This window comes from Mustela nigripes, chromosome 6 (assembly GCF_022355385.1).
Source record: "Mustela nigripes isolate SB6536 chromosome 6, MUSNIG.SB6536, whole genome shotgun sequence".
Taxonomy (NCBI): Eukaryota; Metazoa; Chordata; class Mammalia; order Carnivora; family Mustelidae; genus Mustela; species Mustela nigripes.
This window is the reverse complement of record NC_081562.1, coordinates 66,998,914-67,010,693: the sequence shown is the minus strand read 5'-3', so window position 1 is coordinate 67,010,693 and position 11,780 is coordinate 66,998,914. Positions and strand designations below refer to the sequence as shown.

General features: G+C 40.5%; 1 protein-coding gene across 1 annotated transcript in view; it reads left to right on the top strand.

The window, feature by feature from the left end:
- Window positions 1-251: 251 nt before the first annotated feature.
- STK38L (serine/threonine kinase 38 like) overlaps window positions 252-11,780 on the top strand; it is an 87,956-nt gene continuing 76,427 nt past the window's right edge. Inside the window, exon 1 of the mRNA XM_059402740.1 lies at window positions 252-337. The gene's annotated coding sequence lies outside the window, so the exon portion shown is untranslated. The remainder of the gene's footprint in view (window positions 338-11,780) is intronic.

Below are 11,780 nucleotides of genomic sequence, written 5' to 3'. Positions count from 1 at the left end.
GGGAAGTAGTGACTGCCAAGTTCACTGCTCCAGGGCCATCAGGAATTCACAAGGAGGAGGTGGGCGGGGCAGACGAGCCGGCGTTGACGACAGAAGGCTACTTCCGGCTGTGGTGCGTATGACGTCAGGGCCGAGCCTGACCGGCCCAGCCACCGAGAAGCCGAGGAGGGAGGGCTCGCGAGAGTTCAGGAAGGCCGCCCCGAGATTCCGGCGCGGCCGCGGGTGCCACCTCCCGGGGGCGGGGCGAGGGCGGAGCGGGCAAAAGGGAGCGGACGGGCCGCGGACCGGCTGCGGTCCGTGCGGAGGCTGAGCCGGCCGCGGGCGCGACCGGAGGCAGGTGAGTACGCGGATGCGGCGCGCGGCGGCCGCGGCTGGGGGTCCCCGCTCGCGGCGCGGGCCCCAACTCTGCGAGCAGGAGCCGGAGGAGATCTTCGGTGTCTTTGGGGGTCCAGCGACAGCCGGGCTAATGTCGGGGCTGGCAGTGTCTCTCCAGAGAAGCTCCAGCGACGGCCTTGGCCCTCTGGTTCCCCGAGGTGATACTAGTCCCGCGTCCCCGGAGAGGTAGCCGCGAGCCCCGGGAGGAATCTTTGTGCTTCCCTGCCCCTCTCCCCTTGCACTCCTCGGCCCCGGAGCACCCCGATCCCGGTCCCTGCCTGGGCTTCATAAACAATAACAAATGTCGCGGAACCTCCGCCGGTACCCCCCGCTCGCCCGTCCCGTGCCCTCCAGCCGATGTCTCCGAGAAGGAGGATTCCAGGCATGGCTCAAATTGTGGGGGCTGCTTGTGTACCGTTCCTAAAAACTGATGCGTCAGATTGCTAAACAGTTCTCAGATCGACACACCACGGTAAAGCCTGCTAGCTCCCAGAAGCACGGAGTGTTCAACGCCGGGCTCAAAATCGGTCCCTGCCCCTGGCCCCGTAGACCCTCCTTTCAACATCATTTTCTCCCACTCCCCTTTTTTCTCTTTACTGTCGGGGGCAGACGAGGGCTTGTTTGCTAAGGGAATAGGAAAGGTTGTACCCGGTCGAGCAGGAGACGTTTCATCTTTAAAAAGTTATCAGGTCGACGGCAAGGGAACAAACTTTATTTTCAAAACCGGTGGCCTCCCGTTTACTGATGCTGCTTTTGTTTTGTGGGATCACTTTTCGGATTGCAAGTTTGGAGGAAGGATATAAAAAGAAATTGGGGGGTGGGGAGAGAGCTGGAGGTGCTGGAAGTGGTGGCTTGTCCAAAAGCTGTGAAGCTGTTCTCACTTGGTAAAATGCAGAACCAACGCTCTTGTCTGTTTCACGTAACTTGTGATAAGTTTTGACAGAAGTCAGTTGCTGGGAAAAGGCCTCAATATTAGTTTTCTTACGGCTAAAGTCTGAGAAGACAACTCTTACGGTTTTAATTTGTGCCTCCTAGTTGTAAGATGGGAGTGAGACCTTGTCTTCAAGGGGGTGGGGATGGGGTAATTTGTCAGGTCTCCCTACTTTAAGGCAGGATCCATTGTTGCTTAAGCCCAATTTTACTTACCCTGTACAGACTTTTTTTGTTTCAGTCATATATGTATATAGGATACTGGGAACCTCTTTGTCTTTGATCAACCTTTCTTTTTTTGCCTCAGGATATATAAAACAATTAAGTTTATTATATTCTCCCCGTAGCTGAGAGGTATTATAGGTGAATTAGCCACCATTGTGACTGTTTGAGGAAGAGAAATTAGTTCAACATACGATGTTAAATTGTGATTACCTTTGTTGATCGCATGGGTTCATTAAAGTACTTTTGTGTGAAAAATCCTGATCTCAAAAGTAAAAAAAAAAAAAAAAAAAAGGTTTGATGTAGCTTAGCTTTGCGTTTTCTCCTGGTTAAGATGGCTGATAATGTTTTCCATTTGGCTGAGATGTGTTTAGGATGAGAAATAAATTGGGTGTAGTTTTTGTACTCCTTTGAAAGGTCCTGCCAGTGAGGAATGAAAAAAATGAGAAAAGCCACATTAAATGGGTGCAATTCTTTTTCAGTCTTCTGTTTTTTAGTTTGTTTTAAAATGGGTCAAAGAATAGAGACTAGGAAAATTTGTGCAAATGAATAGGTGTCCTTGGCAGTTTTTATGCTGAAAAATTAATTTCAAAAGGTAGAACACTATAAAACCGGAGGAAAATTTGTAGAAAATGCATTCAGTTCAGTCACTTGTTTTCAGAAAAGTTCTGTTCTCTCAAAGTGAGGGCAACATCATTGTGTGAGTGAAGTTGGATAATACTTTAGAAAGTGTTTTCTCAGTGATCCGGAATAAGTTGGAGGCTTGTTGTGTTTTGGGGGCAGGGCGGGGGAGGGGGGGCTTTTTTTTTTTTTAAGAGGGAAAAGAGGACACAAATCAAAGCCAGAATGATTTGCATCTCAATGTAATGTTAAAATGATTTTATTTTACATAAATAGTGTTGGGTGAATGAAGCAAGCATATTGTCTTCTAGCAGCCCCAGGATTACATTAAAATCAGCAGATGGGCAAGTTATGATTAGGTTAGACTTGACATATGCAGAAATTATGCTACTGTATTTTTATATTAAAAGTACCATGGGCTTTTTTGAATGAAATAATGCGAATAAGCTTTTAAGGTATAAGAATTAAAAAAAAAATAGTTTAAAAAAATCCTTAGCTGTTTAAACATATTAAATCAATCCTTCTTTCCTCCCTCTCTCTCCACACCCACAAAATTTTGTTTAAGTCTTAAGAGCTCTGATTTAGCAAGGTAAGACCAGTATTTAAGTGTACTGGTTACATAAAGCTCTGGTCTCCAGGTAAAGATTTCTTAATTGACAGGGTATGATTGTTCAGAACCTTTAGAGAGAGGGAAAAGAAGGACAGCAGTGAACAATATTTGCTGTCTGAAGTACTCAGATGAGCTGTCATCTCTGTCTTTAGAGAGACACAATCTAATGTGAGGGAAATGGACCCAAATAACTGTAATACACATGCATTTTGTGGAGAAGCCTAAGAGGGAGGGATTAAATTCTACTAGATCAATTAAGGAAGGTTTTGAATAGGAAAAGGCGTTTGTTTAGATGATTTGATGATCTAGTCATGATAATCATAATAAGTAAACCCTTTATATAATGCTGATTGCTGCTAGAACCTTACATGTACTAATACCTGGGTTTAATTCCAATAACAACTGTACAGAGTAGGTATTTTTTATTATTTCCGTTTTGTAGACAGGGTAACTGAGGTATCAAGACCAAATAACTGGAAAATGATAGAATAAGGGTTCCAGCTCAAGCATTCTGGCTTATACCTGTATATCTCTGCTTAATCTCTATTCTTATTTTCTCTTCCATTCTTGATGGTCTTTCTCAGGTCTTTTTAAAAAAAATTAATTCAGGAAAATACATTTATCTGGCACACGTAGATTTAGTGGTCAGTTTTGTAGAAAGAGCTTCAAAATAAACAACACCCAGGTAGGTAAGTTATTTTTGGAATGATGTGAAATAATCAATTGCAAGAAATTGCTCTTGGTGCAAAGTAATTGTAACCTTTGAGTGGGACTTTTGATGAATTTGACTTATTACCTAGTACCATACCCATATGGATTTAGAAATGAGAAACTGTAACTATACTAACTCCTTTGCCTAATGGAATGTTTGAATCATAGTCTATTTTGGCTTATAACTTAAATAAAAAATTACTTGGCACTGGGTATTTTTTGGATTGAATTGTGAAGTTGGAATTTAGTTAATGATTGATAGTCTTAGCCCTTCTAGTTTTTATTTCCACAAGCAGCTAAATATATTATGCCTGAATCAGGGTGGGGTTTTTTTCCTTTTTTTTAAAAAAAGATTTTACTTTTAAGCAGTCGCTACGCCTGATACAGGGCTCAAAATCACAACCCCTAGATTGAGTTGTATGCTCTTGACTAAGCCAGCCAGATGCCCCATGAATCAGGGTTTTGAATAGAGTGTGGTACATGTATAAAATAAGAGAAGCTCAGTCACCGATACTTTCTGTTAGGGCACTTTTGAAAGCTCTTTGGGATTGTAAAATAAAAGGTGCCATAGAAATGCACCCTGCCTCTTGTAGACCTACTCAGTAAATGCTTTTTTGTTGAATGAATGGTCCAAATAATTTTATTAATGAAGTTCCAAGAAAAGTTCACGTTTGTAATTGGTTATCAAAGTACTGGGATCACAGTAAACTCAAGTGGATTTAAAGTTTAGGAGAGAAAGTATATCTCGGCAGTGATAGAGGTACTGTCTATTAAGATGCAGATACATCAGCTCCTTTGTCCATGTCTTGATTGACCAAACTCATCATAGCGTTCCAGACGCACATTTTCTGAGATTGAATATAGTAAGTGTCCTCTCCTTGTCTGAGTCGGGTAAGGTGGTAGAAAACGCCCACAGTAGGATAATTTATGGTTGATGAGCTTAAAATCTAATAGGGAGAGTAGAAGAACTAAAGCCAGGATTTAAGCTCATATATTATTATTACAATTAGACAAAAATGGCAAAACAAATTTAAGTATATATGTATATGGGTATACATATATATGTATTTTTACACAGCTTAAATTAATAATGATGGTGTATTATTTCCATTTACCACCACCTGACTGACAAAAATTTTTAGGATCTTCAGCCCATAATTTCATGCAGGTACTTAAATTTTTTTTTATTAAATTTTTAAGATTTTATTGATTTATTTATTTGAAAGAGAGAGAGAGCACACATCTGAGGCAGTTGCCGGGAGGGCAGAGGGAGTGGGAGAGAGAGAACGTTAAGCAGACTCCACGCCCAGGGCAGAGCCTGATTCAGGGCTCCATCTACAACCCTGAGATCCTGACCTGAGCTGAAATCAAGAGTTGGATGCTTAACTGACTGAGCCACCCAGGTGCCCCTCATGCAGATACTAAGACAATTATGCTTTGTTATTAAAAAAAAAAAAAAAAAAAAAGGAAAGAAAGAAAGTTAACATTTTTCTAAGTACAGGTTTGGTTTTGAAAGGTTATTCTTAATAAAGAGGGGTGTGAGCCGATGCCTCAGAGGGAAATCAGATATTCTCTCACCTCCTTGCTGGTAGAAATTTGGGGGCATCTTTTCCCCTAATAGACGAGTCTTGTCTCTGTTGAACATCCACTGAGACAGGTAGCTTATCTCTTAGATGATCTCTGCACAGGTCTTACAGAAGACCTTAGCAGTGCCAGTTCATACGGTGAGCTGATCATTCACACTGATGTTGGGTAAATTCAAAAAGGCCTCGAACTTTGGCAGTTTTGCAATAGTAGTACTTCTGCTATGCTTAGTTTTTAAACTGTTAAACAAGCTCCTTGCCTTCTTCAGACCAGTTGACGACTGATGTTGATTCTCTGGCCACACATGTCGCTTTCTTGTTTGCCTTGTCTTTTGCTGATTCTTCCTGATTCCACAGGCATAGACGTTATTACAACTTATAAGTCTGATCCCCCATACATAGGCAGCATCCAGTGTTAGCCCCTACCTCTTGTTTCTCATACCTTTCCCCTTGTTTTCTTACCTTTTACAATTATTCGCTGTGTCTATCTGATTCCTAATTTCGGAACACTTTTCTTACTTTTGCAATTACTAAAGATGATGGAGTTAAAAATTACTTAACACCGAAAATCAACCACAAATACAACAACTTCCCCAGGATAAAGAACAAGATAACAGAAACCTAAATGACTATGCATGGTTGTTAATGCCATCTATTTTTGGCAAGCCGAGTTGGTGTGCCTTTGCTATGGAGCCTAGCTTTCATTCTGTATAGGAAAAACTTTTGATTTCCAAATCAAAAGTTTGGAAATAAGAGAGTGTTGGTACACATCACTAAGCCCTTTTTGTCCTTGGTGGTGGGGGTCTTGCTCTGTCTACATGTAGTCATGGTTGTTCTGCTTTTATGACTTTGAGAATTTGGCTACAAAATCTGTAGATTTCTGTAGAGTTCTGTAGATTCTTCAGCAATCCTGGAGACACGGTATGGCATTTGTTACATAGAATATGAAAAATGCTTTGTGTAATTTATGTTTCTCAAACTTGGTCTCCCAACAGGAATTTGTAGACTTAGCTCTCTGTCACCTTCCCTTCTGACATGTTCTTGGCTCTTTTTTCTTCCTGAATGTCACCAGTCAGTGTACAGGTCTAATAATAATTTTATCAACAACAGTAATCACTCACTTATTGCTTACTATGTATAAGACATAATGCTAAGGACTCTATATAAGTATCATCTCATTTAATCCCTGAGGCAACCGTATGAGTTATTTCTGCTTACCCATGAGGAAACTCGAGTCTTTGGAGAAGTAACCAGGGTCATGTGGGTAGATAGTGAATGATGGAGTTTGAACTTGATCCCTGAGATCCAGTTTGCTTTCTCTTACATTGCTTTATTTTATTTAAAAAACGTCTCCTCTGCTGTTGCCTTCTTCTAGTCCCACCCGAGTTTTCTTTCTTTCCTTCCCTTCCTCCCGTTTTTAGGAATTATTTACAGTTTTGCATGTCAAACAAATCTTTTTAGAAGAAGTAGATAGAAATAATTCAGTTCTACTCATATTTCCTGTAGAGGGGGACTTGCTCTTAGACAGAGCTTACTGGAAGAATTCTAGTTGTAACACCTTATATTTGTATTGTGCTTTAGAGTTGCCTAAAGCATTTGTTGTCACATATCCTCCTAGAATCCTCCCTTTAACTCAAGTCCTTAGATTAAAAGATGCTACACACACTTTCCCAAAGACTGCAAAGTTAGTTGATGAGACACAGTTCTTGCTCTCAGCAATTCTAATGTGAAGTAAATGATATAATCAAATGTTCTGACTTCATTCAAGCCAATTAAGAGCAGATAAATATCATTACAGCACAGCAGTTTCTTTCTTTCTTTTCTTTCCTTTCCTTTTTTTTTTTTTTTTTTTTAAGATTTTATTTATTTGACAGAGAAAGAGATCACAAGTAGGCAGAGAAGCAGGCAGAGAGAGAGGGGAAAGCAGAGCCTGATGCCATCTCGATCCCAGGACCTTGAGATCATGACCTGAGCCGAAGACAGAGGCTTCATGCATTGAGCCACCCAGGCACCCCAGCACAGCAGTTTCTTAAAGGGCATTATAGTTTTGAGATTTGAGCTTCCTTTTTGGTCAAAATTGAGAAGTTGGAATTTTAGTTCTGCATTTTAAATCATGAAATTTCAAAGTGCTCCATCCCTGTGATTCAGGTGAATGGTGGTTAAGTTGCTGCCTACCTCATCCTGCGTACAAGTGTGGCATTTAACTAAAAGATTACAGTGAAGGAATAGGGCAGAGGGAGGACAGATTATCATTTCAGAAGTGAAATTGGAGAGATGGAGATCCTAACAAGGGCTTGATGAGGTATCTTATAGTGTCACTATTGTAGGAAATTGGATGTCAGCTTTAGAGAATGGACAAGCTTCATGTATTGAACTCTGGCAAGTTGTATTATTTGAGAGATCAGAGAGCTTATTCAATGATCTATCTTTGGAATTTTATCTTGTGCCAGTATCTTGTTTGACTAAATTTAATTTTTACTAAATTGAGTATTTTTTTTCTTAGTTAAGCATTTGCCCATTAAGTTGGCCCCAGGGTGGAAACACCACACCATGTTTGCACTTTATAGTTTTTTGGTATTTGTCAGCAGAGGCTGGTTGCCTGGTTTATAGCAAGAGGGAGTTGCCTTTTATTGTGTTTTTACAATAGAGATCCATTTCATTTGGACACATCTTTCAAATCTGGTTGAGGATATTCTCCATATGTCCACTATTATCTAGCCAAACTGAAAAGACTTTTTCTATTTTTGTGGCTAGAGTGGAAAAATTTCCATCCAAATTGCATGTATTTGGCCTATCAATGTTCTTAATACTGGCAAATCCTAAAGGAGCCACAGACTCATAATATTTTAGTGAGGTTAATCATCATAATTCAACATTTATCGTCTATTTGCAGTGCACTGTATGAGGTACCGTGCAAAATAGAGATGAGTGAAATATATTGCACTTCTACTTAGAAAGGTTCTATCCAGTAGGAGACATAATGTATGGGTACAAATAAACTGTAATTCAAACAGAAAGTGATAAGTGAATGGCAGGGCGCTATGGGAGCAGAGGAAGAAGGGATTTCTTCTGGCTGGAGAGATTAGGAAGACTTCCCATATAAAGTGAAATATGAATTGGCTATTTAAGAGTGAAGGCCAGGCCAGGAAGAAGGATTAGCATGAATTGGATCTATCTCTATAACACCTGATAAATTATATGTTAATTATTTACTTTTCTCTCTGCCCTATTGGATTTCAGCCCACAGAGCTTTGAGAACAGGTGTTTTTCAGAAAGCTTTTCATTCTTTGCACCATCAACTGTTCAATGTGGTACATTTAATTAAAGTCATACTTTAGTAATAATACAGTGGCAGTAGTGTATTTGGACTTCATTCAAGGGAAGAGGGACCAGAAATGAGAAGAGCAATGAAGAGACTATTTATATTTATTTAAAATTTTTTTTAATTTGAGTATAGTTGACACATGATGGTACATTAGTTTCAGGTGTACAACATAGTGATTCAACTTCCCTATATGTTATGCTCAAGACCTGTGTAGCTACCATCTGTCACCAACACAATACCATTACAATATCAATGACTACGTCCCCTATGCTGTGTGTTTCATCCCTATGACTTATTCATTCCATAACTGGAAGCCCGTGCCTCCCACTATCCTTCACCCATTTTGCCCAGCCCTACCCCTCCCCTCTGGCAACCATCAGTTCTCTGTATTTATAGGCTTGATTCTGCTTTTTGTTTATTATTTGTTTTGTTTTTTAGATTCCACAAATAATTGATATCCTATGGTGTTTGTCTTTCTCAGTCTGACTTATTTCACTAGGCATAATGCTCTCTAGGTCCATTCATGTTGCAAATGACATGATCTCATACTTTTTTATGACTGAGTAATATTCCACTGTATGGATATATGACATCTTCATTCATCTATTTATGGACACTTGGGTTTTTCCATATCTTGGCTATTGTAAATAATGCTGAAATAAACATAGGCATGCATGTATCTTTCTAAATTTGTATTTTTGTTTTGAAGGGACTAAATGACCTAGGAGATAAATAATAAAGTTCTAAACTGGGTAGGATTGGAAAAGAGAGACTTGGATGGATAGTTGTTGCTCCTCCATCTTGAGACCGAGGGATTTCTTTCACTGTGTGAATTACCTGTGAGGTACACGTCATGTACCAGGAGATACAGAGATGGAAGGACCTGGTGGTCCCTCAGACAGCAGGCAGGGAACTAGAGAGCCACACTCGCAGGGATAGAAATAATTGCAATAGCACATGGCTGCTGTAATAAAGGAACAGTAAGAGGAGCAGCTAAGGAGAATGAACACCTGTTTAGGAAAATCAAAGAAGCCTTCCAGGGAGGTGGTAGTGTGTGAGCTTAAACTTGAAGGGTGAGTAGGAGTTTTTCAGGCCAAAAGGCAGCAGGAGGCCATGATGGCATAGAGATCTAAGAGACTGTTTAGAGAGCCACAAGATCCTGGGTTATTTTAGTGTTGGGACGTGAGGCTAGATAGGATAAATGGACTTGTCTTAATAGAGTAGCACTTTACTTGCCATTTTTTTTAGTCTTCTTTTTCGAAGATTTTATTTATTTCAGAGAGTGAGAGAGAGAGCGTGCATGGGCATGAGCAAGGGGGAGTGGTAGGTAGGGGGAGAGGGAGAAGCAGACTCCCTGCTGAGCAGGGAACTCTTCCTGAGGCCTGATCCCAGGACCCTGAGATCCTGACCTGAGCCGAAGGCAGATGCTTAACCCACTGAGCCACCCAGGTGCTTCTGCCATGTTTTTTGTTTGCTTGTTTGTTTAAATATATTTATTTTATCCAGTTCTAGCACTCTGAGCTTTTGTGAGGAAGTATTTCTAGTGCCTCTTATAGCCTAGTGGAGGTATCTCTGCTGTGCTTCCCACTCCTAGCCCGCAAGTATACTTCCAGTAATAAATTTCTCTTGTTTCCACTTAGTGAAATTAAGCAGAAAAGGTGATGAATGATACCAATAGCCAGAGAGATGAATAGGGAAAGCAATGCACTGAAACCCTTTCCTCTGATGAATGCCCAGAGCCACTAGGGTTGTCCTCTAAAGAGAATACAGCGTAGAGCATAGCTCCAAGCACTTGACTCAGGGGAGGGGACTGTGGTAGGAACACAATTATTTACCTTTCCCATAAAGTTTTATGGAACCTATGAAAATTTCCCAGAACTGTAATATCTAGTGCTAAAGTCCTTTTGTTCTGGTTCCGGCCTTGATATTTTTAAAATCTTCTTTACTCTGACCCTTACTATACTTCATAAATTAGCATGACTTAAACTTTAAATGGTCTTAAATGTGGGTCCTGGTTTGTTCCGCTCCCACTTTTCTGGGCTTCCAAAATCTGCATTGACTCCCTGCTAAGCAGAGAGTCTGCTTCTCCCTCTCCCTCTGCTCTCATTCGAGCTCTTCCTCTCTCCCTGTCTCTTTTTCCCTCTTTCTTTCTCCAAAAATAAAACCCTCTTAAAAAAAAAAAAAAGAAAGAGGGGCACCTGGGTGGCTCAGTGGGTTAAAGCCTCTGCCTTCATCTCAGGTCATGATCCCAAGGTCCTGGGATGGAGCCCCACATCGGGCTCTCTGCTCCACAGGGAGCCTGCTCCCTCCTCTCTCTCTACCTGCGTCTCTGCCTACCTGTGATCTTTGTCTGTCAAATAAATAAATAAAATCTTTAAAAAAAAAACCTGCATTGGCAAATTATGATTCTGAACTATGTGTACATAATCTATATTAGACCGCCAGAACTAGGAAGCTAGGTTTCTTTTTTCACATAGGTTTCTTTTCTACAGCCACTTATCCTTTCTGTCTTGTGCGCTGCTGAAACAGAATATAGCTGTTTTCTAAGGACAATCAAAAAGTTAATTAGAATTATATCCATTGTATTCTAGGCTGGGGCTTGGCAGCTGTGTTAGGTTTAGTGCCATTAGTGGGAATAATCAAAGTTTCTGGGCACTACCAAGAGGAAAGTGAAAGACAAGAGGGACAAGAAAGAGAAGGCTTGCAGAGTGTCAGGGGAGGGATAGGGTAGGAGCTGGAGAAATGTTTAGAAGGGGTCAAATACCTCTGACACCTGTTCCAGGTGCCACTTAGTGGGACATGTGCCATATTTTAAGATTAAGTTGGACCACCAGTAATCATGTCTGGAAATACGCTGGGTGTATTGTTATGCCAAAAACGACAGTTTGTTTTAATAAAATATTTCTGGATTTAATAAAAACAAAATTTGTATATATACCTGTGCCTCTGTCTTTAGTATTGAGTAGAAGGGGAAACAGAAATCAGTAATTTTTAAATATTAGTGAAAGTTACAGTACATTTCTGAAAGGTAGTAAAACATTTAAGATTTAAAACCACAGATTACATATCTAGCCCCCATCAGGCAGAGGTGGCCAAAAGGGAAGGGAAGCATAAGTAGGAAAATGTGTTTGGATAAGACTGTGTATTCATCCTACTCATATAACAGGACCCACAGAAGGAAAAACAGGGTGAGAAATTAGATCTAGAGGCTGTGGTCTCCTGTCCAGGTAACCCAAGTACATTTCACTTTCAGGAAACAAGAAGCTTTAATTCTTCAAAACGTTTTTCCATGACCAGCTAACAAAGCCAAAGGAAAAAAAATAGGCACAATTTTAGTGTTTCTGTAATGATGATAAAAAGTTATTTCTCAGATTGTGAGAAATACTGGATTGAATGAAAGCCT